The following is a 26,501-nucleotide window of genomic DNA, read 5'->3' on the forward strand; positions in this document are numbered from 1 at the left end:
GTTGTGTTGCTGCTAAACATCTCAAAATGAACATGATGGCTTTGCCCCACATGTCAACAGTGGTGAGATAAGAAACCCTATATATAACTATACGATCCTGGGTTTCTTACCCTCCTTATGCCTCCATTTTTCATCTGTAAAAGTGGGTATAACCATCATTCTTATCTCACAAGGTGAATGTGAGTGTTAGCATTGCCATCTGTAAAGTGTTTTTGGCTCATAGAAGAAGCACTCTAAATGTTAACAGACAGTAAGTCGCCGTGTAGCTTAAAAATCCTCTCATTTTCCCAGGACACGAGAGGATAACTTTCAGGATAACTTCAAGTTCTTCTCCTGCTGATCTTGTCCTACATCCTCTCACCAGTGAAGCCTCATTTGCCAATTTCTAATCCCTGAACAGATCCAACTTTTCCCTGCCTTGGGGCCTTTGCCCAGGCTGCTCCTTCTCCCTAGGTTCCCTTTTCCCACCTTTCTTTTGGAAGGTCTTCTAATGTCACTGGAAATGTCATTACCTCAAAAAGACTTTTCCTGAGTATTTTTGCCTCAGTAGGACTCTGATTGTATTTTCTCTGGTGCCTCCCTGCTCCTTGAACAGCCCCGGTCACAATCAGGACATCTTAATTTGTTTGCTTACTTGATGAAGGTCTCCATCCCCCTACATGTGGACAGGGACCATTATGTCTGTACTGCTTAAGTCAAGGACCACAATAAATACTTGATGGATGAATGAATGGACAGATAAATGAATAAACTGGGGAGCTGGGAAAACAACTCCGCCTTTGAGGTTGGAGGAGATGAAACACATAGTGAAGACTCAGAGCCATCTTGAGGCCAAGGGTATTCTGTTTTAATAGCGTTCTGAAGAGGAAAGGCCACTGTTTCCAGGGGCAATTCTGGGTAGAATAGGGCTGAGTTGGGTGATAGGGGTGAGCGACTGAGAGAGAAGAAATACATTCACATTATGTTGAAGGACAGCCCTTATTTATATTAATGTTTAATTCCACCGACCTAGTTTAGACTCACTAGCTTTATGAGTTTATTTTTGGCTTTTTTTATTTTGGGAAGAGGCTCATCAGAGATTAAAGCTGCAGTAACAACATGTTTCAATATGTTGCTCCCTGGTGATTTGAAACACCCCTAGAAATCGCTCTGTATTGTGTATTGTTGTTGCCTTGCAAATCTATAACATGTATTTGACATAAGTGCTTTAATAGTGGGTGGCTGTAGTTCCGATTACAACATATCACAGTGATTTATATTTTACATTTATTTATATATTTGTTCATTTACTTGAAATTGTGAAAAGACAAAATCACATAGTGTTGAAATGCCATATACACAGTATGTCCTGACCTTTCAATGGGAAGAGGAGAACAAAAATCTCAAACTGACTGAGAGTGAATAAAGTATAAATAATCATGAATTTTAAGAACCAGTATCAAGAAATATAGAGGCCCAAGGATGGAAATACAGAGATGAAATCAGTACAGGGAAGGATTTCTCACCTCAGAGCTATTGACATTTTGGGCCACATAATTCTTTGCTGTGGGTGGCAGTCCTAGGCATGGTGAGATATTGAAGTAGGATTCATGGCTTGTAACCACTACATGCCTGCAGCACTCCCCAGCTGTTACAACCCAGAATACCTCCTGACACTGCAGAATGTTCCCTAGAATGGGGTTAGGGGTCAAAATTCCCCCAGTCGAGAACCGCTCACTGTTATTGAGAATTCATTTGCTAACATTTCTGAAGCACTGCTTTCTGTGCCCAGTGTACTGTATCCATCCTCTCAGTTGCTCCTCAAAGGCAACCTGTGAAGTAGGTATTAACCTTATCTCCCTTTGTCTGAGGAAGAAAGTGAGGCTAAGTCATTTAGTAACTGCCTTTGATCACTCCATTAGGAAGCACTAAGGGGTTGGTCTGATTTCACACTGGGGTTGGTCTGCTTTCAAATCTTACCTCTAAACTACTATGCTATTACGTAGTGTTTTTCTCAATCTTCATTTAAAGATGAATCATCTATAGTTTATGAACTGCCTTCAATCAGTTTTCCTTTCCCTTCCTTCCACAAACGTATCAGCACTAACTATACGTAAAGCAGCTGTACTAACTGAAGGCTGAAGAGGCTCTGCTGCCTACGCTCATTTTACTTCCCTAGATCCATTCTCTTCCCTTTTCCCCTCTGCTCTGCTCAGGGATGCTGATTTCTATAGACTGCTGTAACCAGCTTTCTTGCCTGATGCTTTTCTGTTGAGCTCAGCTAATGAGAGGCACCAGCAGGAGATCAGGGTGGGAAGAGAGAGAGGTTGAAGTATTTAATCTACTGACTCCTTCCTGCCAGATAGACTTTGGCACTTCTCTGTCTAAAACCACAGCTCTTGTTGAGTGGCCTGTCTTTTGTGTTCCAAGCTCTCACTGGTAACCTCCTCCCCGCCTCTACAAGCTATGGGCTCCCTGCTGTTGCTAGCCCCAGGGTGTTTCTCCATCCCTTATAGCTTTTCCTTGCTCTGTCCAACCTTTTCTAAATAATCCCTTCATTATGTACCCCTCAATTACCCAGTCTGGATGAGGCAGCTGTGTTCTGCCAGCTGTGTTCTGCTATGACTGATACAGAGGAATGAAAGACACTAATAAAGCACAAGAGCCTAACCCTTGCCTGGGAAAATTTGCAAACTATTTGGGAGACAAATTGTTCAGACCAAATAGCTAAAGTAATTACATTCTGTACATAGAAAATGTACAGCATACTAACAATAGTAGCAATAGTAAAGACTTTCATTGAGCATCTACTTTAAACCAGGGCATTCAGCCTGGGCAACATAGCAAGACCTCGTCTTCAGTTAAAAAAAAGAAAACGAAAAAAATGAGCCAGGTGTTGTGGCACGCAACTGTAATCCTAGTTACTCAGAAGGCTGAGGCAGGAAGATTGCTTGAGTATGGGAGATCAAGGCTGCAGAGAGCTGTGATTTCCACTGCACTCCAGTCTGGACAACAGAGCAAAATCCTATCTCCAAATAAATAAAAAGAAACAGGGCATTAAAGTCTTCCTCTCACTTAGTCGTGACAATAACCCTGTGGGGTGTGTGTTACTGGTCCCCTTTATGGTTGAGGAAAAAGGATTAGAGAAATTGGGTAACGTATTTAAGGACATACAGCTAGTAACTGGCAGAGTATGTTACTGAATTTAATGATCAAAGCAGAATTTAACTAATATTAACCTCAATTGCAACCCAATGTGATTTTTTTAAAAAAGGAAACAAGCAAGCATTTTTGAGAGAACTGTTTGCAGTTGAAAAGGCACTAATTCAAATGACACTAATTTAGAAATTGTCCTTGCTCAGGCAAGGAATCAGGAACTCTTCCTGAATAAGATTCTGGAATAATTATTTCCTCTCTAATATTTATAGTCTCGGGACAGTGAAGGCTACAGTCCAAAAGGGATCACTTTTTCAAATCAAGGGCTTTGAAATTAAAGATGACTTCAACGAGTCTTTAATTCCCATATTTTAAAGATAGTTTGTGTTCCTCATATATTATTGCACAAAATGGGTCTATCAGGGAATAAGACATTTTGACCCAAGCATTTGACCCTGCCATTTCAATGCTACTAATGTCTAAATGTCTTGATTACAAACATTAATCAGACTTAAATCAACACCGGAGAATCTTCATCAAGGCAGTTGTTTCTTGGACACATATCAGTAAGCCAATTTAATTATTTAATCAAATTTCCTTTTTTTCTGTCTCCCAAGCTGGAGAGCAGTGGCACTATCTCAGCTCACTGCAACCTCCGCCTCCTGGGTACAAGTGATTCTCCTGCCTCAGCTTCCCAAGTAGCTGGGATTACAGGTGCCCACAATTACACCCAGTTAATTTTTGTATTTTTAGTAGAGATGAGGTTTCACCACGTTGGCCAAGCTGGTCTCAAACTCAGGAGTTCAAGTAATCCACCTACCTCGGTCTCCCAAAGTGCTGGGATTACAGATGTGAACCACCGAGCCTGGTCATTATTCTTTAAGCAAGTTTCATTTCCAATTTCTCAATCTTTATTTTTATCAATTATTTTCATAGGGCTGAGCTTATTTCTTTTGAAAATCTTTTTTTTTTTTTTTTTTTTGAGACAGAGTCTCGCTCTGTCCCCCAGGCTGGAGTGCAGTGGCCTGATCTTGGCTCACTGCAAGCTCCGCCTCCCGAGTTCACGCCATTCTCCTGCCTCAGCCTCCTGAGTAGCTGGGACTACAGGCGCCCGCCACCACGCCTGGCTAATTTTTTTTTGTATTTTTAGTAGAGACGGGGTTTCACCGTGGTCTCGATCTCCCGACCTTGTGATCCGCCCACCTCGGCCTCCCAAAGTGCTGGGATTACAGGCGTGAGCCACTGCACCCGGCCTGAAAATCTTTAATACATATTTACTTCATCTACCAGTTTTTATTCACAAAGATTTCAAATATATATTGCCACAGTGATTTTTTCATTGGCCATTATTTCTACTGAAGTTCATTTTTCTGGGTCAACCGTTATACATCTAGATTTTGTCAAGAGGGTGCTATTTCCCATCAATTTTTAGGTACTACCAACTTGATATTTCTTTTTTCCTTTTTTTTTTCTTTTTGAGACAGAGTCTTGCACTGTTGCGCAGGCTGGAATGAAATGGCGCGATTTCGGCTCATTGCAACCTCCACCTGCTGGGTTCATGTGATTCTCCTGCCTCAGCCTCCCGAGTAGCTGGGACTACGGGCACACATCACCAAATTCAGCTAATTTTTTGTATTTTTAGTACAGTTGGGGTTTCACTATGTTGGCCAGACTGATCTCAAACTCCTGACCTCATGATCTGCCCGCCTCAGCCTCCCAAAGTGCTGGGATTACAGGTATGAGCCACTGTGCCCTCCCCCAACTTGGAATTTCTACATGTTGAACATTTCTAAATGGAATAAAATGCTGAATATATCTAAATGGAATAAAAATAATAAATGAGATAAAAAATTGCTAGCCTTATGAGAAAACGGGGGTACAAGATTTTGAGTCTGACTCTCCAGGAAAATGAGACTTAGAGAGGTCAAGAGGCAGAGAATGAGAGAGAAAAAGTAAAAGTGGAGAAAGAGAGACAGGCTGAAGCTCTCCTGGTGGTCTGGTTACCTATTCTTAAAAGTCTTCAGGGTCAAAGGGTAGGGTCAAAAAGTCCCGCTTCAGGCCCAGGTTGATTGCTATTTGTCATCATCATTCTTTATTTTCCTTAGTGGCATCCAGCTATGTCTTATTTGTATAACTTCTCTTAGGTTCCAGGGTACCATTCTCATGGTTTTCCTTCAGTCTCCCCGACCTTCCTTCCCAGCATCCATGATTTATTCCGCCTCCTTTGTTTGACGTCAAACGTTGGGGAGCGCCAGGGCCTTGTCCTGGGTATCCTTTCCTCAGTGTCCTTTCTCTTTAGATATTATCATCCAATAGGGGGCCTTAAGTGCCACCTCTTATGCAAATGACACTCAAAACTGTATCTCTAGCCTTGACCTTCCACTAAGCACTAGACTCTTAGATCCAATGCTTAATGGGTGCCTCCACCTGCATGGTGGAGTACAATATGCATCTCAAACCTAACACAGCCCAAACAAAATTCTGGACTTTTCCATCCTAAACCTCTTCCTCCTGCAGCTCAGTAAACAATACCACCATGTACTCAACTGCACAAACAAAAAATGTAGACACTATTCTTGATTTAGCTTTTTCTTTCTTTTTCCTTCACTTAATCCATCGTCAAGTTCTGTTGGGTCTATTGCCAAATATAGCTCAGATCCTACTACCTCTGTACATCTGCATTGCTGCCACTTGAGTCCTTGCCACAGTCCTTTGCTGATCAATTGTCATGTTTCCTCATTGAAATCCCAGCTCCTACTGTTGCTTTTCATACTTCCCAGATGTTAGCGATCTTTTAAAAAAATATGTTGAATCATGTCTCTCCTCCTGCCTGAAACATCCAATGGCTTCTCATTGCACTTAGAATAACGTTCAAACTGTTTCCTCTGGCTCAGAAATATCCACAAGAGCAAACCCCTGGGCACCTCTGTGATGTTATTACCTTTGCCCTCTTTTACTGGATGCCAGTGCCACAGGCCTTCTTTTTCTCAAGCAAGCCAATCTCAGGGTTTGTCCTATTTCAGAGCTTTTCCACAGCAATCATGGTTACATTTGCCGGGAACACTCATTCCTCTTATCTCATGTGACTGTTTCCTTTTGTTGTTCAGGTTTCAGCCTAATTGTCATCTCCCCAGACTGCCCAATCTAAAGTAGCTCCCAAGAGGTCTCTATTGCACCACCCAGCTTTAACATTATACAAAGCACTTATCACTATCCGGTATTTTTAATTACTTGAACAGTCTTCTGTCTTATTCCACTAGAATGTCAGGTCCACAACAGGAGGGATGAGGTTTGTCTTGCCTATTGCTGTATTTCCATCCTCTGGCACAGTGCCTGTCATATCGTAGATGATGCATAATATCCGTGAAACAAATACGTGTATGGTAATACCATACACATCAGAATATAAAACTGATGGATGTTTCTTTGATAGACTCTCACCCCCACCATTCTGAACACATACAATTACATCTTAACATAAAACATTGCTTTTTAATTTTGCTGCAATTGCCACAATATAGCCATATCACTCACAAATAATCTTTGAATACCAGGATTATTTTCGAGTGGTCCACATTGGCCTGCATATTTTTTGAATCTACTTACAGCCACAGACCAGGATGCAATTCTAACTCTGCTGCTAAGGACCTGTGTGATGCTGGTCAAGCCACTACCATTTGGGGCCCCTAATATGGGAAATGACCTTCCCTGAGATCCCTTTCAGCTCTAAACAAGCAATGGAGAGTAGCAGTCAAAAGCATGGTTTTGGTATCAGATGGACCTGAACTAAAAACCATTTTCCATGTAAGGGAACATGGGCCTCAGTTTTTCCTCTAAAAGGTAAGGACGATGATGTTATCTATGGCCAAATAATTGAGCAATTTTATTCACACAAGCACCCAATATAACTACCAGTTTATAATGAGCACTCAAAGCATATTAGTAGTAGTGGTCATATGATATTATTATTATTAATATCATCATCATTAATGAGTATCAATTTCTAAGAAGCAGCTTTTCAAGTACATGCCAACTAAATATTAAAATCATTGGGGGAAATTCTCATGAAAGTATCTTATTAACTTTTTTATTACTTGGATTGGTTTTTACAAACGGTCTGTTGTCTGTTCTTTCCCAGAGTATGAATTTCTGATAATCATGGAGAGAACAAAATGACTTCCATTATCCAGCTAAAATACAGTTCTGTAGCAGAATTAATCCATGTCTTTGCATGCTAAGTCATAGAAAACTGAATAGCTGTATCCTAAAACCATAGCTTCACTCTTGAGGGTCTTTGTTCCCTGTAAGCCTCCTTTGCTGAATATCCCACTGTCATTTCCTGGGTTTTCCACTCCCGGTCCACAAGTAGAAATGCTGCCCATTTGTGATTGTGATGGTGATTGTGAGGACGCAGGGCTCTTATGTGTGTTTGGTGCCTAGCACAGAGCTGCTCACAAAGCACAAAGGAGGCTGCCAGTTAAGCTGAGCTTTCTTCTCCCCTTCCAATTCAAAGGAACCTGGTACAAAATCCAAAGGAACTGGTACTGGTGGTGGGGAAACAAACCCAGAATAGAGGAATAGTAGTTTATATAACCAGATTCTGTTTATAAACCAGCCCTTCTTAAACTGGGACCCGTGGTTCTTAGCTTTCATCAAGCTTTCTTAGAGGTTGATGCCCCAACAAAAGCTGAGTCAGTGATGTAAATTGCAAAAGGAGTTGGAGGGAAAGCACATTTGAATAAATCAAGTCAAATGCTCCACAATATTGTTAATATTTAACTAAGAGAGTAGCCTAACATTTTTACCTAATTGCTCTTTCCTCTTTTTTCCACATATTCTACCCACTCATCCTACCAGCCAATCTTATTTAAAAAAAAAAAAAAAAAAAAAAAAATCTGTAAGCCAACATTCTCCTGCACTCCTCCAGAACTGCTCATTGCATAATCACCTCTAGAGTTATCTGCTTGTCATTTCCATCTCTCAGAAGTACACACCATCCACACTGGAAGCCTCAAGAAAATGCATGCATTTGGCACTATGGATTTATATTTGTTGTTTAGAAATAATTGCAAGCCCACCATTTGTAGATTAAGGAATATGGCATATGACTGCTAAAAGCCTTGCATTATAAAGTCTTATTTCAATCCTACCCCATCCTTCAAAGCCCAGTTTAAGGCTTCCTAAGACCTTCTCCAGCAGTCACTTCTCTTCCTTCTCTGACAGGTGTGCCACCTCATGTTTTGCTCAGGCAGCTGAACAATGGCATCGATGCTGTAACTGGTAATTCACAATTCTTTCATACGGGGCAAGGGCTGGTGCTTATTAAATCCTCATCGGCTGATTTTTGTTAGAAAGCATCTTTCTCCCCAAAATGAGGACATCCGTTGTCTCTAAATTTCATAATTTAAGCAAATTAATTTATAAACTTAAAACAAAAGAAAGGACATTATGTGAGAGTATGAAACTTTACAGATACTAGTATTTATTTGTCTTTAATATTTTAAGACAGCTTTTATCTACCTCAGTGTTTTTTAATGGCTTAAATGTCTTTTACCAACTTATATTTCCTCCTAAGACTAAATAATATGTTTATCTTATCTAATGGTATATATAAAAGCAAATTACATTAAAAAGATTTTCATTATGAGGCAAAGTATTTACACAGTAACGCCAAGTAAAAGAGGCAAAATACATAATTATATAGATATAGTTTGGCTTCCACTGTTAAAAAATATTCAAAAACAACTGGAAGGAGGTACACAGAAAAGTTAACACATGATATTTATTTTTGGTGGTGGAAAGACAGGTGATTGTTAAGTTACTTTTGTATACTTTCCTGCATGCGTACATTGTATACAATGTGCATTATTTTACTATATAATCAAGTAAATGCCACTTTTTAAAAAGTCCTTTTGCCTTAATACATAAGGTGGCCTTCAAGTGAGGTGATGCTGCTCAAGCTGTCTGGCTAATACGTCCAAGTTTCATCAGTGAGTGAGGACTAGAGCTGAAATCTGAACACAGAAACTGTCACTCCTTAGAAATGATCCCTTCCTGCTAGAAAATGAGTTAATTAAAAAAGCCATCTTTTCTATTTAGAATCGGGGTAAAGGTATAATCACACATCAGGAGCCATTCAGCTTCAGATGCACATGCAATTTCATTTTAAAGGCAGCAAAGAAAATAACTGGCATGTGCTGTTTCAGGCAACATGTGCTGTCTAGATGGTTATATAGGCATTATGCAAGTCACTCATAGGAGCAATTAAATGGTTCAAAATGCATCCTCTCTATCTTCTAAAAGAAAGCTCTTTTAGGAAATTGACGTTGGACCCCTTTCTGAATTATAAGTGAGTGGATTATGCATCTCTCCATATGAGAGAGCATTTGAAAGCATCAGACCGAGGGCATGGCTCTCCAGGCAAATGATTTATGTATGTATGTGTAAGACCCTTTTAGTTAGTGACCCTCCTGAATCTCTGACTTTCTGGTAGAAATTAAATGAGCTGCTTTCTGAGGCTGTGGATGGCGGTTGATGGAGAAAGCACAGGATTAGAAGGGCACAGGACAAAAACATTTAAACACAAACAAATGGAAAAATATTCCATACTCATGGATTAGAAGAATTAATATCATTAAAATGGTCATATTGCCTATACCAATCTACAGACTCAATGCTATTTCTATCAAATTACCAATGTCATTTTTTACAGAATTAAAAAACTATTCTAAAACCTATTTGGAACCAAAAAAAGAGCCCAAATAGCCAAAGCAATACTAAGAAAAAAGAATAAAGTTGGATGAATCACATTACCCGACCTCAAACTATACTACAAGGCCACAGTAACCTAAACAGCATGGTACTGGTACAAAAACAGGCACATAAGCCAGTAGAACAGAATAGAGGACCCAGAAATAAAGCCACACACCTACAAGCATCTGATCTTCAACAAAGTTGACAAAAATAAGCAATGGGGAAAGGACTCCTTATTCAATAAATGGTGCTGGGATAGCTGGCTAACCATATGCAGAAGAACAAAACTAGACCCCTACATTTAACCATATATAAAAATAAACTCGAGATGTATTAAAGACTTGACTATAAGTCCTAAAATTATTAAAATCATAGGAGAAAACCTAGGAAATACCATTCTTAACATCAGCCTTGGGAAATAATTTATGATTAAGTCCTCAAAAGCACTTGCTACAAGAAAAAAAAATTGGCAATGGGACCTAATTAAACTAAAGAGCTTCTGCACAGTGAAGGAAACTATCAACAAACAACCTACAGAATAAGATAAGGTATTTGTGAACTACGTATTTGACAAAGGTCTAATATCCAGAATCTACAAGGAACTTAAGCAATTGAACAAGCAAAAAACAAATAACCCCATTGAAAAGTGGGCAAAGGACATGAACAGACACTTCTCAAAAGAAAACACACAAGTGGCCAACAAACAGTAGAGGCTGTGCTTTGTTTACTACCAAATCTCATATGCTTTGCCTTGTTGCCAACACAGAGTAGAAGCTCAATAAATTTTTATTGAATGAACAAATGAATGAATGAATGAAATGTGTGGAACTTTTCAATGAGAAACAGTGGCCATATATCTCTCTTATCTCTGCACACAGTTAGCACTTACTAAATTTATATTAATCTTACTATTGAAGCTTTGAAATAACAAGGTAAAAGATAGTTGCAACTGCACTAAATCTATATAGGCCCTGAAATCCACTGGTAGATGCCAAAAGTAAGCACTTGTAATATATCACCTGAGAAATTCATTTCCCCAATCCTGTCAAACTCATTGCTTTCTGGGCCAAACCACCAGTCTTTGAAAGGTGATGTGAAGATCTAAAAACACAGTAAAAATGTAACAAAAGTCACATATGTAACTTTAAATTTTTATAGCTCCCTTAATAAAGTAAAAAGAAATAGATGAACTTTTCATAATATGTTTAACTTAATATATTCACAATATTATCATTTAAAAACATAATCAGTACAAACGCTCGCTCACTTGGGCAGCACGTATACTAAAATTGGAATGATTACAAAGAAGATTAACATAGCCCCTAGGCAAGGATGACATAAATTCGTGAAGCAGTTCATATAAAAATTTCTTTTACCTATTCAGGTGATAATTTACTTTTTTAATATATAATTTCTTCTAAATCTGTGTGTTTCACATGTATGGTTCATCTTGGTATGGGCTTATAACTTTCCACACGTCTAATTCAATCCTGGGAAGAAGTTACACTATGAGAGAACCTGGATTATGGTGGTTCTCAAACTTACAATTCCTTCAAAACTGTCAAGCGATATTCTGAAAATACAACACAAATTTGTTGCTGCAAGACCATGTTTCAAATGAAGCTGGGGTATACTTTATCCTCTGTCATCCTTAGGAATTATCTCCATGAAACTTAATTGCTAAGCACAGGGAGTACCCACTCTTTTCCTCTTTCAACTGTTTTCATTACTTTAAAGATCAAAGCAATTAGTCAATGAAATGAATCACTAAACAAATTGTAACATTTTAAAAGTTAACTCCATTTTGATACAAACTTCACAAGACAGGTTTTGTGGGACTTCCATCTTCTTTTTGGTGTCTCTCTTAGCAGAGCTAGTCAATTCCTTTGAAATTGTACTGTACTTTTTACATGTATGTAGTTTCGTAAGACAAATTAAATTTCAATTTCTTAGTATTATGGGAGACTGCTGTTCTTAAAATAAATGAAGATAAAATATGTAGGTAAATATTCACTAACGAGGTACATACAAGATTAATCATGGCAACACAGATTATAATAGCCCTATACTGGAAACAAGCAAAATGCCAATGAGCAGTAGAATGGGTGAAATATTGTGTGATAGTCAATGGAATTCTACACATACTGAAAATCAACTACTGTTACATAAAAAATTTAACTCACAAATTAGTGAGTGAAGAGGCCAGTCACCGAGACATCACACTATGATTTCATTTACATAAAGTTCAAAAATAGGAAAAATTAATCTATGGTCTGAGAAATCAGGATAATGGTGACCAGGGGTTGGGGAGAAGTGATTGGTACGGGGGCAGGATGGGTCTCCTGGGGGACAGATAACATTCTGTTCCTTGATCTGGGTGCAGACTACATGGGTGTGTGCATGTAGGATTTATACAATTCTCTGACATTCATTATGCTTCAATACCACTTCCATAAAAATAATCAGACCATGAGAAACTTAGAAGCTTGCTATCATACACTCCTGCCCCATGTGTTTCTGTTAAAAATTGGGCCTATTGTGCTGCTTCCTGTTTCTACCTTTTTGAGTTTCTAACTAAATCAAGGCAAAACAACTGATAGGGCTTTTAAGTAAAAGGCATGTTTTTCTCTGAGTTTGTGTCTTTCCTTCTCTCTGAGTCTCCCTTCTCTTTCCCGTGCCTTCCTGCACTCCCTAGGTCCAGGTCTTTCTCTTCTTCAAGCACATTTACTTAAAAGAAGGAAAGATAAGTAATAACTATATTTTCCTGATTGGATGAGAACAGCTTTGGGATGTGTCTGCAATCTTCAAATTGATCTTTTTATGATGATATGAAGAACTTGAATGGTTAAAATATTTATTGTTGATTTCTCATTTCATTCTCTGATTTGGGCTGTAAGAGAGATCAATTTTTCTCTACCCACTTAACTCCTGTAGAGTGTGGCTGTGGGGGATGCATATATTTTAATAAAGCTTTAAATTAACAATTGCATGATACTCTGACCTGCTCTTACTATGAAACTTAGCATACTTATAAGAAATATTGTTATGGCCAGAAGGAAGACAAAATGTGTTATGCATACCAAAGCCTATATGTAGTGGGAAAAAATCCTTTCCTATTTTAACTATTTCTGAACTGGTGTCTCTTTAGGAAAAGGTTGAGCTAACTGAAGGCTTTGGAGGCAGTCCCCAAGGAATTGACTACTTGTGGGCTTAGAGGTTGTCTCTCACTCACCACCCCCACTGATCCTCAAATAAATTTGCTTACAAAAGTGGGTATGTTATTATTCTTCCCCACCCAGGGAAGTAAGTTGGGTTAAAACAACCTTATTTCCAAACATCATATAGAAATTACAGGAGATGACTTAACAACAACAAAAAATTCAATGTGCAGCTTAGGACAGCCATTTAGAGCAAACACATTACTCTGGGGTGAGGAAAAGGAAGAAAACTTCCCCTTGATGATAACTTTAAATATCTATGTATATATTTAAAGCAGCCATGGCTAAATGAAGCCTTCCTAGCACTGCTAGATAAACACGACCTCACTCCCTTTGCAGGAACCTACCTTAGTGCAGAATTGTAAGAAGTTGTGCATTCAGAAAGCCTCACATTTTTCACAGGAGAGCTTTAAAAATGCAATTTCTCTTGGAGCAAACCAAACAGAGCTGACACATAGTAATCACTCTTTTCACATTTCAGTAACTTGTGCTAACCCTCCTAGTTTTCAAATCTCTTTAGTCCACAGTAACAACGATCTGCTAGTGACCCAGATGCTAAGCTGAAGCCCAGGTTTTCCTCCTCCTTCTTATCAAAATATTCTAACCAGAGTTGTGAATGAAGTTAAGGATCTAGTAAAACTTTTTTGGCCTTTCTCCACCTCAACCTAGGAGGAATCACATAAAATAATCCAAGGCCAGGAAGTGAAAGCAAAGGCATATGAAGTCCCTAGAGCAGAGGTTACCTGGAGTCTCTAAGGATTTGAACATCTTACATCACTAGGATTTAAAATATCTCCTCTCTCTTATGTAGAGAATCAAAACTTGACTGAAGAGCCTTTGTAAACATCATGATAACAGAATATTTGATGGACACTGCACCATTTGTTTGCGTTTGCTCTCTGGCTAACTTCAGAACCTCATATCTTGAAAGGTCAGGTACACAGCATTGAGAAAGGTATATTTTTGCTGAATGATGGTGAGCATCGCAAATCAATTTCAATACACTTTCCTGAGGAACAGGGAAGGGTCTCTGCATTATCTTTCAGGAAGTCACACCATTCAACATTATCATATGAGATACAATCTACACGCCATCTTTGTATTGCCTTAATTAAGGCAGCAGGGCTCCCTGGAAAAGGAAAAAATCTACTGCACAGTTTGGATGTTTAAGTTTGTGGAAACTTTTTGATTCTTTGAATACTCTGATTTTTTTTTATTACACTTTAAGTTCTAGGGTACATGTGCACAACGTGCAGGTTTGTTACATATGTATACATGTGCCATGTTGATGTGCTGCACCCATTAACTCATCATTTACGTTAGGTATATCTCCTAATGCTATCCCTCCCCCATCTCCCACCCCATGACAAGCTCCGGTGTGTGATGTTCCCCTTCCTGTGTCCAAGTGTTCTCATTGTTCAATTCCCAACTATGAGTGAGAACATGTGGTGTTTGGTTTTTTGTCCTTGTGATACTTTGCTGAGAATGATGGTTTCCAGCGTCATCCTTGTCCCTACAAAGGACATGAACTCATCCTCTTTTATGGCTGCATAATATTCCATGGTATATATGTGCCACATTTTCTTAATCCAGTCTATCATCAGTGGACATTTGGGTTGGTTCTAAGTCTTTGTGATTGTGAATAGTGCTGCAATAAACATATGTGTGCATGTGTCTTTATGGCAGCATGATTTATAATCCTTTGGGTATATGCCCAGTAATGGGATGGCTGGGTCAAATGGTATTTCTAGTTCTAGATCCTTGAGGAATCACCACACTGTCTTCCACAATGGTTGAACTAGTTTACAATCCCACCAACAGTGTAAAAACATTCCTATTTCTCCACATCCTCTCCAGTACCTGTTGTTTCCTGACTTTTTAATGATTGCCATTCTAATTGGTGTGAGATGGTATCTCATTGTGGTTTCGATTTGCATTTCTCTGATGGCCAGTGATGATGAGCATTTTTTCATGTGTCTGTTGGTTGCATAAATGTCTTCTTTTGAGAAGTGTCTGTTACTCTGATTTTTAGTCCTTTAATCCCTTAGAACCATTAACTATGAGTCAAAACAACTTCCAAATCTGGAGTTTCCTTTAAAGAGAAAATGTCTGTGGTTTATTAAATAACTGCATAAAATTATTTGTTTAATCTCTTATCCCTGTCTTTAAGCAGGTAGCTTGTTTGGTATACTGTGTAAATCAGTATGAAAATTCAAGAAATTACCTAGTAGAAAGAAGCCAACATTTTGGGTCAGGGAGGTCGTTTGCTAGGTAAATTGGCACAATGTGAACATTAACACAAAGTTCAAGTAGTTTCCAAATCAATTTGATTTAGAAAAGAATGCAGATTGCATGTGGGCTTCCAAGTTCAAATGTCTACATTACCACATTTCCCTTGGAGGGAAGAAAAACAGGATGTGGTTTAGGATGCTGCTATAAATCAACTCAAGGACCCTTTAATAATTTCAGTAATACCTGTGTGCAGCCCACATTTGGTTTAAGTGACTTTGTCCAATCCTAGGAATTTTCTAGCTTTAGGTTGATGTTAAAACTCAGCGCCAAGTCCGGAGCGAGAAAGAAACCACCTACTGAGAATTGTTTTTCTAATGTTTTCCTTAACAATTTATAATAACCACCAAGCAAGTCTTTGGATGGGGAAATTTCAAGTTAGGGCTGCCAAGTACAGTTGAAGTCTTAGCAAACTGACATTGGACCCATGATTCCACTGGTACTTAAACTTATCTGCACGTCAGAGGCCTTCAGGGACCCGCACTCGATCTACTGTATCAAAATCTCAGGGGAGGCTAAGTCAGGGACAGCATTCCTACAACTCAATAGCAAAAAGTCAAATCACCGAATTTGTAAAATAGACAGAAGACTTGACAACACACCTCAGAAAGGTAGGTGCATGAATGGCTAATAAGCACACGAAAAAGTGCTCCACATCAATAGTTATCAGGAAAATGCAAATGAAACTACCATAAGATACCACTCCACACCTGTTTGAACAGTTAAAATTAAAAAGACAGACTAATGTTGGAAAGGACGTGAAGCAACCATAACTCTCATACATTGCTGGGAGAAGGGTAAATAGCCCAACTACTGTACTTTGCATAATGGTTTGGCAGATGAGATAAACATATACCTACCTTACAAGATAGCAACTTCTCTGCTAGCTATTTACCGGAGACATGAAAACATATGTGCACGGAAAAACTTGTATGAGCATGAGCATAGCAACTTTATTCCTAATAGTTAAAAACTGGAGACAGTCAAAATGTCCATCAAAAGGAGAATAGATACATAAATTGTGTTAGAGCCAAACAATGTAAAAGTACCCAGCAGTTAAAAGGGACAATCTACTGATACAACGTAGTTGAACTTCAATAGTATTATTCTGAGTGGGGGAAAAAAAACCCAAACACAGAAGATCATATTGTATGTTTTCATTTTTATGAAATTTTATAATAGGAAAACTAATGTTTAGTAAGAGATAAGAACAGTTACTGGCGCCAGGGAATGGTGGTAGAGGTGGGTGGGCAGGGATTGACTGTGGGGGACATGAGGGAACTTTCTAGAGTGGTAGAAATGGTCAATATTTTAAAAGAAGTGTGGGTTATGTGTGTATTTGTCAAAACTCAGTGAACTGTACACTGAAGATCTGTTTGAACAGATGTAAATTATTCTTCAATAAAGTAAAATTAAATGGAAAAAAGTAAGTCTCCAAGTATATTTACATATTTACAATGTGAATCTATGTTTGTAAACCACTACATCAAGGAATATTAAGAAAAAACACTGCAAAATGATTTTTATTTTTTGCTACAATCCGAAGGTTTTAGTGATGATGCTCACAACATGTTGGAAGATCAAAGTTTGGGGTGAGGGTTAAAGCAATGACAATCTGTGTGTGTGTGTGTGTGTGTGTGTGTGTGTGTGTGTGTGTGTGTGTGTGTGTGTTACAGTAAAGGGTGGATTCAGCAGGTCTATGATGTTCAAATTCTACACATTCCAAAGAAAGGCATGCCCCACCCCCTTCATCAGTTTATGAGAGATAACTTCTAAACCCTTAGAATATCCTGCCTGATAACAGTGTCTTTGTATACCTGTGGCATTGCGCCATGGCAGATGGTTTATGCTAATGATGTGATTAACAGTGAGGTGCTTGGGCTGGAGACTATGTAACTAAGGTCAGTCATATGGGCACTCCATCCCTATGTAACCAATTCCTAATTTTAAAAATCCTGGACATCAAGGCTTGAGTGAGCTTCCCTGGTTGGTAGCATTCTGTACACGTTGTCACACATTGCTCCTGGGAACAGTAAGTACTGTCCTATGACCTCACTTGGAGAGGAAAACTGGAAGTTTGTGCCCGGTCTCCCGTGAACTCTGCCCTATGCACCTTTTCCTTTGCTGATTTTAATCTGTATCTTTTCTGAAATAAACTGTAACCATGAGTATAACAGCTTTTCTGGTATCTTTGAGTCTTTCTAGTGGATCATTGAACTGAGGATAGTTGAGGACCTCACACATATGCATGCATGCACACACACATACACATGCACACACATGATACAAATAAATCGAAATTAAAGAAACAATAAAAAGATGCAATGAAAATGGGTGCATTGAGTTTTCATAAAAGTCCAATGATCCTGAACAGGCCATACAACCCCAGGAGCATAATCCTGTGTTGGATTAGGGGAATGGTCTAGAATTTGGTACATTGGCCTCAATCTGAAAGGGTACAGGTGTATACCACACAAGGTGCTGAGATGATCACCGCAGTATAGCTACTGTGAATTTTCAGTAAGGGAGACAGCATTTTTCTGAAATATTCCACAAATAGAGAAACAGACAATCACAGCACCCTCCTTGATCCGGCATTGCCTACCCCTCCAGATTCATGGTACATGACTCTCCCTCTCATTTTCAGTATTTTATCCACTACTCTGGGGTTTTCTGCCTCTGTCCTATATTTTATCCTTCAGAGCCTACTGTATACAGTGGAATTATTATTTCTTAGCCTGGTTATATATTTTTAACCTCTCTTACTAAAATATGAGCTCAGTAAGGACAAGGAAGAGGTCTACAGGTCCTTACTTTGTCTCTAACACCTAGTTTAGGCCTGACATTAATAACAATACTATCTGAAGGGTGAAAGCCTGAACAGCTGAGTTCCTTGAATGCAGCTGGTGCTTTTCAGTTTCAGGGCCTTTGCATATACCATTCCCCCTTTTCGGACCAATCTTCCCTTTCTCCTCTTTACTAGACAATTCCTACTTACTCTTTCTTCCTCATCTTTTTTTTTTTTTTTTTTTTTTTTTTTTTTGAGACAGAGTCTCACTCTGTTGCCGGTCTGGAGTGCAGTGGTGCGATCTCGGCTCACTGCAACCTTCGCCTCCCAGGTTCAAGCCATTCTCCTGCCTCAGCCTCCTGAGTATCTGGGACTACAGGCACGCACCACCATGCCCAGCTAATTTTTGTATCTTAGTAGAGATGGGGTTTCACCACTTCGGCCAGGCTAATCTCGATCTCTTGACCTTGTGATCCACCTGCCTCAGCCTCCCAAAGTGCTGGGATTACAGGTATGAGCCACCATGCCCGGCCTTCTTCCTCATCTTAAGCATCCCTCTTGGAAAACCACCCTCAGATTAGCTAGATAAGACACTCTTTTCATACTAGTCTGTATTTGTTTGCTATTGTTATATAACAAATCACTTCAAATTTAGGAGCTTCAAACACCACTTATTATACTCATAGTTCTGTAGGTCAAAAGTTTGGGCAGGCTTACCTGGGTTCTCTGCTTTAGAGTCTCTGTATTGGTTTTCTAGGCTGCCTTAACAAAATATCATAAACTAGGTGGCTTAAAACAATAGAAATATATTATTTTGCAATTCTGGAGTCTAGAAATCCAGACTCAGGGTCTTGGCAGGGCCAAGCATCCTCCAAAGGCTCTAGGGAAGAGTGTTCTTTGCCTCTTTCAGCTTTTGGTAACTCCAAGAATTTCTTGCCTTGCAGTACCATATCTCCAGTCTCTGCCTCCATCTTCACATGGCTGTCTTCCCTCTATGTCTGTGTCTTTACATGGCATTCTTCCTGTGTTTCTGTGTCTGCGTCAAAATTTACCTCATCTGATAAAGACACCACTCAGAGTCATGCTGGATTAAGGGCCACCCTACTGATCTCATCTTAACTTGATTAACTCTACAAAGATCCTGTCTCCAAACGATGACACAGGCATAGGCACCAGGGGTTAGGGTTTCAACATACACATGGGGGGACACCATTCAATTTTTGCTGGACACAACTCAACCCATAACAGTCTCACAAGGCTGAACTCAAGGTGTCATAGGACCTGCACTCTTATGTGGAAGCTGTGGTGAAGAATTCATTCCCAAGCTCAGTTTGTTAGCAGAGTTTAGTTCTTTGTGGTTCTAGGAATGAGGTCTCTGCCTCCTTGCTGGCTGTCAGCTAGCGGCTGCCCTAAGCTTCTAAAGACCATCAACATGCTTTATCACAGGACCATCCATCCTCAAGCCAGTGTTTGTGCATCAAATCCTTCTCATGCTTGGAGTCTCTCTGACTTGAGAGAGACTGCTAAAGGCTGGAGAAAATGCTCTTCTTTGAAAGGGATCCTGTAATTAGATTAGGACCACTGAGATAATTTCCCTTTTGCCATATAACTTAACCTTATCAAGGGAGTGCTATCATATTAACAGGGTCTACTCACACACAAAGCAGAGGGGATTATTTAAGGGCAAGTGTCACTGGGGGCATTCTTGTAATTCTGCCCACCACATCGCCCTTGCCAGGCTCTTTTTCACCTTTTCTCAAATGCCTAATTACTTATTAAACATTTGCTTTCCATGTTAGATTATACACTCCATGAGGGTAGAGAATAAATTCATGTTATTCACAGCTGGTGTCTTGAGCACCAGGTATGAGGCAGAGTAGGCACCTGAATAAATGAATCAATGGATGGATGGATGAATAGATGGGAAAATGGGTGGATTTCTCCTAAATATTCTAACAGACCTGTTAGCTTGCTCATTTGATATAGAAATATTAAGAGACAAGGTTGGCCAGGCACAGTGGCTCACGTCTGTAATCCCAACACTTTGGGAGGCCAAGACGGGTGGATCACTTGAGGTCAAGAGTTTGAGACCAGCCTGACCAACATGGTGAAACCCAGTCTCTACTGAAAATACAAAAAGTAGCTGGGTGTGGTGGTGCATGCCTGTAATCCCTGCTACTCGGGAGGCTGAAGTAGGAGAATGGCTTGAACCTGGGAGACAGAGGTTGCAGTGAACCCAGATCACACCACTGCACTCTAGCCTGGGTGACAGAGCGAGACTCTGTCTCAAAAAAAATAAATAAAAATTAAAATTAAATTAAATTAAAAAAATAAAAGAAACAGGTCTTGACTGATTGGACATTTCAGGCAGGAAAATGGTGGAAAGAAATTGAGTTTGCAGATTAGGAACACAGATGTCAAGGTCGAGATAATGAACCCAGAATCTTGACTGACAATAGTCAGAAACTTGCAAATGCTTAAGTTCTGCCACAACATGAGAAATGACCTGCCATTTATTCTGCCACTTTGTCTTGGTTTCTCCAAGAATATCTATTATCTTTTCAAAAATTAATAGGTGCAGACTATTGTGTGACAGCTAATGAGAAAACAGAATGTGTGTGTTGTGGCAGCACTAACTCAGGTGGTACGATTTAAACCAACAGACATACTTGTGCTGCTAAGATTAAAAACCTATATTAGGCCCTCATCTAAATTGCTAAATAGATAAACAGCCTCCTCATAAGTACGAAATTCCAAACCTGCTGGAAAAATATATTTTTAGACATACAGTGCTGAAATTTCTGATGAAACAATCAGACTTGTATATTCCAAAGTTAAGCACACTTCCAAAGTTTTTTCTCATTGAGGGCAATACAAATGGCTACTTTAATTATATTTTCCCTTTGGGTGATTCAATGCAGTATGATTTTTAAATGAGTTTTTAAAATATGCTTTTTAAAAAATATATAAGAAAAGTGGTTGGGGCCAGAGAGCCTGTAGCTAATAGCAGACTTCAAAGAGGGGGAAAGATCAATGTGTATCTTCAGGATTAAAATACACAGCTGTAGTTTGCAAATTCAAATACATTTTAAGTCCACCTCCTCTTTCTACCCCCCAAAGGCTTAATCCTTTGATTGACAGTTACAGTCCTATCAGAAAAGCAGACTACATTTATTCTGGTGCACTGAAGGAGGTAAGCCTTAATCTCTTTAATCGTCTCAACCATGATGTCTTTGAATAAAGGAAAGCAATTACTATTTCAATTCCTGCTGGTTGCCTTTCCTGGGAATAAACTGATTGGGGATCAGAAGTCCTGTCGGTTGCATCTTGCTGGACCTTAGGGGGCTGCAGGTTTACAAGTTGCATGACAGCCTAAGTTAACACTGCCCATGTTTTTCTGCCACAGCTCCTGCTCTGATCCTCCATCTGACTTCTCCTCTTTGCAGGCATTACATAATGTGCAAGGGGAAAAACAGCCTGAAATAATCTCACATCAGGAGGATTTGGACAAAAAACCAAATTCAAACTGATAATCCAAGGCTGAGATTGTCACTGTCATTCAACTATCCTTCTGAAATACTTCTCAGCTTGTGTTTTGGTACCTGTTGCAATAACTTTAAACAAAAAAAAAAAAAAAAAAAGGAAAGAAAGATAGAAAAAGAATGTCTTCATAGATAGATTTCAAAGCACAGCCTAGATATTTGATAGAAAATTAGAGCTAGTGATGTTTGTTTGATGTATGAATATTCAACAGTTATCATCTGCTAAAAATGGAGTCAACTATACTGTTTATGGCAGGAACAGATTTAATAGCACCTTGAATCTGGAAGTCACGTTTGAGGCTAAGAGAATAAACGTAAGCTTTATCATGGGTTGTGAGAGTGTTCCCTCCAATGTTAGAGGTCAGAGAATGTAAGGAGACTGCAGGGGAGCGAGCTAATAAAAAGAAATCAAGGGTTGCATGCAATGTCAGGAAATTTAGGGCACCGGAGATTATCAAAATAATTCTTCAGGTTTATCCCTGGGGATCCACCCTTGCCAAAAACAAATGAATGAACAAACAAACAAACAAACCAAAAACCCAAAAACAACAACAAAAAAACCCATCCACAGTGGCAAAGAAAATACTTCGAGTAATTTTCTTTATATTGCTCACAGCACAAGTGAAGTATACCACCACTGTTTTTAAAAAAAGATAATTCTATAAAGTCTGCAGTTTATTCTTCCATTACAAACTGATGTAATTTGGTGTATTTAAAAAGAATAGCCCAGGGACTGAAATATTTTAATTTGCTTCTCTAATGAGAGGTTCTTTGCAGTTCTTCTAAGAACGCTTGTTTTCCCAAGCTTCCTTCTCCCACATTCTCTCCCACATACACATGCTACAAAACTGTGTGTTATAGTCCTGCTTGGTTAAAATATTACGTGTCAGGGATGAAGTCGGCTTTATGTACCAGCACACACATACACAGTCACATATATCCAGGGCAAAGCCCCTAACCCTAAATTTGTTTTATTTTGTAAAAGAAAATCACTCTCACACTGGGAAATAAGAAAATTGGCTATGGACACTTGTCATATATGCTTGATAATTTCACAGCCTTTTGTTCTACATTGCTTGTTATAGACATGGCTTTCTGTCAACCAGGAAGTTCCATCAGTTTCTAGAAAGTCAGAGAACTCAGTTTACTTTATGGGTAGGAGAGGCACCTTTTCCTTATTAGCTTGGAAGGGAACTAGCTTCTCTTGGGTAAATACCCAAAGTCGGATATGTTATTAGGCACTCATTTTAGGGGTTCCCAAAGTGTGATCATAAATGGGATCACAAAGGCTCTCAAAGTGTGATATGCAAACCAGCAGCAGCAATGCAGCACCTGGGAGCTTGTTAGAAATGCAAATGATCAGGCCTCAACCCAGACCTACTAACCCTGAAACTCTGGGCATGGATGTACAGCGAGCCCCTCAAGTGATTCCAATGCATGCTCAAGTTTGAGAACCACCGTCTTCTATCATGTAAACCTCAGAATGCCTTATTAAGTAGGCACTGTTATCTCCATCTCCAATCCCTTATTGGTGAGGAAAGTGAGGCTCAAAAAGTAAGGCCATTTGTCACATAGATGGGAAATAATGGGGCTGGGATTTAAACTTCAATTGTTCTAGCTTCTAGCCTTAAGCCTTTTCCATGCAACCTTTCATATCATCACTGCTGGCCTTAGAAAATAACTTTAAACTTTGCTAAGAATAGGGGGAGGGGGGAGGGGTGAGGGATTGCATTGGGAGTTATACCTGATGTAAATGACGAGTTGATGGGTGCTGACGAGTTGATGGGTGCAGCACAGCAACATGGCACAAGTATACATATGTAACAAACCTGCACGTTATGCACATGTACCCTAGAACTTAAAGTATAATAATAATAAAAAAAAAAGAAAGAAAAAAAGAAAAAAAAAAAAGAAAATAACTTTAAACTTTGAAAACAGCTCTTTGCAGCCTTGCCCTGAAGCAAAGCAGCTTCCTATGCATGGAGGTACAATAGCGCTTCCTATGACTACACCTCCAAGTCAAGCTTTCTCTCCTACTCTCAGGCGTCATTCTGACAGAGATACAGAATTATACACTTGAGCTGGGAGGTTTTAGCAGCGCTTAAGGCATCAGGGGAGAAGCCAGGGTGACAATAAGATCTTCAAATTCCTTGACCTCAAAGAATGTAGACTTTGCCAGTCTGTCTATGCACAGGCCATGGACTTATAAATAACTGAAAAATGGGCTGCTGTGCTTGATCCTGAATCCTAATGTGACCTTGGGACATAGCTTTTGCCTTATCCCAACAATTCTGAGGCAGATGGTAGAAGATGCAGTGGAGGCAGAAGAGAGTCAGTTTCTTGTGGAACTATGGAGAATTTCTGAGAGATAAGGACTTTTGCTTTGGTCCTGTATTCAGTTGATCAGACTTATCAAAAAGAGAAAGGAGATCCTCCTAGAAGTTAAGAGAGGGGTTTGTTTCAATAGGAGATCAGTAGGAGATTACGTTTTCCTGAAAATTGGTGTCATGGTACACATAAAACTGGTACACTCTGAGTCAGGTTGATGGACCGTATCAATGTCCATTTCCTGGTTGCGATATTGTATGGTAGCTATGCAAGATGTTATTGTTGGGGAAAAATGAGGAAAGGGGATCTAGGATTTCTGTCTTATGTCTTACAACTGCATGTAAATGTACATATATTTCAAAATAAAAGTTTTAAAAGTTGGTGTGATGGTAAGAAGGGCAGAAAGTGGTCTGGGAAAAGTAACTTGTAACTGTGCTATTTCATATCTTTAAATATCATCCTTGATGGGTCTTCAAGTCTCTATAGCTCTTGAGCAACTGAAAGGAAACTCATGACAGAGGGGGCTTTCACATCATTCTTAACCTTTCACGGAAGTCACTGGAACATAATACTCTTACAGTTTAAGTGACACTCCGAGGGAGGGTCTCCTTGCACTGGTAACATGTCTAACACCCACCCTTAAGTTTGGTTGCTAGGTAACATGGTCACTCTGCTATTTAGGTACAGCATCTCTAACCTATTCCTTCCTTGAAAGGGGTGGACAGGTTGTAGGGAAAGGATCTTTGTTGGAAGAAAATCTGCTGGTTGCTGCCTTTTTAGTATTTTTTCCCCTTCTGAGCTGCCAGACGGAATATTTAAAAATACACCTAAGCTGCTGCTGGGAGCCAAGAATTTCACATCAACTGTTAACTGCCTGTTAATGGTTTTGATGGAAGGCTTGATATGAAACACCACATCCCAGTAGATAATTTGATTGCAGACAAGATCAGACAATGTACTGCAGAGGGTGTGGGGGTGCTATTTCTTGATTCCCCCCACCCAGGTGTGTAAAGAAATCTATCCCATAGCTGGAAATACAATATAATCCCTAACTATATCTTTCCAAGAAGTCTGAAAATGAGATCTTTCCATTGGTAGTGAGGTGTGAAAAACAATTCAGGATGGCCACTTTTCAAGCAAATGTTGCAAAGATGGTTGGGTACTGGGGGACACCTAATACCTTATGGGGGATGAACAAGATAAAAGTGTATTTTCATTGAGAACACTCACTGTGCCAAAGACTATCATTTAACCCTCCTATGAGGCACGTACTTTAATACCCATTTCATAGATAAGTGGGGATTTGAAAAGTGAATTAATTTGCCCAAGGTCCCAAAGCCAGTGAGGAAGGGGTGAAGTCAGGTTTCAAATTAGATACCTTTGGTCTCTAAATTCATACTCCTAGCAGTTATGCTGTGTGTGTTCTGCAGACTTTTCCAAGCCTAGATTTCTAAGACTCTATGAATAATCAGGAAACCGATCTTTCAAATAGCTTTGATATACAATCACATACACTGAGGGGTTTCCAGAGTAGGGAGAACCAGAAGCCCTTAATGAATCAAAACAACCATTTTGTTACAGATGGTGCAGATTAAGCCATATTTTTTTTAAAAGAGGAAGATTACAGAGCTGTACAGTTCACAATTTGTTGTAAAGAGCTTTGCCTCTCTTTGCCACTTAGTGTAATCATTGTAATACCTCCCATGCATACAGTGCTTTAGGACTTACAAAGCACTTTCACATATATCATTTGATCTTCATAATGATCCTGTAAATTCAGTAGAACATTTTACAAATAAGGAAAATGTGGTTCACAGAAGGTAAATAAATTGCCTCAGCAATGTGTCTCAAAAAGAGAACTTCTATATTTTGGCTAGGACACTGCTTCACTGTGTGGGGCTATCCTATGCCTTGTGGGGTCTGTAGCAATGGTGGGTTCCCAACCATTAAATGCCAGGAGCTCTGCCCAGTCACTGTTATTCAACATTTTTAATAATTGTGCCCTCTGGGAGTTAAACCCTCCATTCCCCATGGAGATCTACTGACACACGGTGCAGGTAAGAGGTTTGGGTGTTTGGGTGTCACGCTTCTTCTAAGTCGTGGAGCCGGGGCTCCAGATGGCAATTCCAGCACTCTTCCTACCATGGCACTATTTTAAACTATCAAATGTGCAGTAGCCTAACCCGGGTTGGGGTGGTCTTCACAAAACTGTTCCCATTGTTTCAATCATCAGATAAATTCTTTTAAAGTAACTGGGCAAAAACGTGGAACTACTGACAAGGAACTGGGCAAATGGCCAATTAGTAACTGAGATAATAGTTTTTGCCATAATGGCTTTAAAAAGAAAAAAACACGTTACCAGAATCTGCACCAAAGGGCAAACGAACACAGAAGAGCCTTGTGTAACACAAGGGTGGTTACGCCTAGGTTTATCTTGCACATCAGAAC

At 39.4% G+C, this 26,501-nt stretch overlaps 1 protein-coding gene and 1 pseudogene across 13 annotated transcripts in view; one reads left to right on the forward strand and one right to left on the reverse strand.

The window, feature by feature from the left end:
* CADPS (calcium dependent secretion activator) overlaps positions 1 to 26,501 on the reverse strand; it is a 483,498-nt gene that overhangs the window by 414,513 nt on the left and 42,484 nt on the right. The window lies entirely within an intron of this gene.
* On the forward strand, positions 11,148 to 11,260 carry LOC114676543 (U6 spliceosomal RNA; annotated as a pseudogene).

This window comes from Macaca mulatta, chromosome 2 (genome assembly GCF_049350105.2).
Source record: "Macaca mulatta isolate MMU2019108-1 chromosome 2, T2T-MMU8v2.0, whole genome shotgun sequence".
Classification (NCBI taxonomy): domain Eukaryota; kingdom Metazoa; phylum Chordata; class Mammalia; order Primates; family Cercopithecidae; genus Macaca; species Macaca mulatta.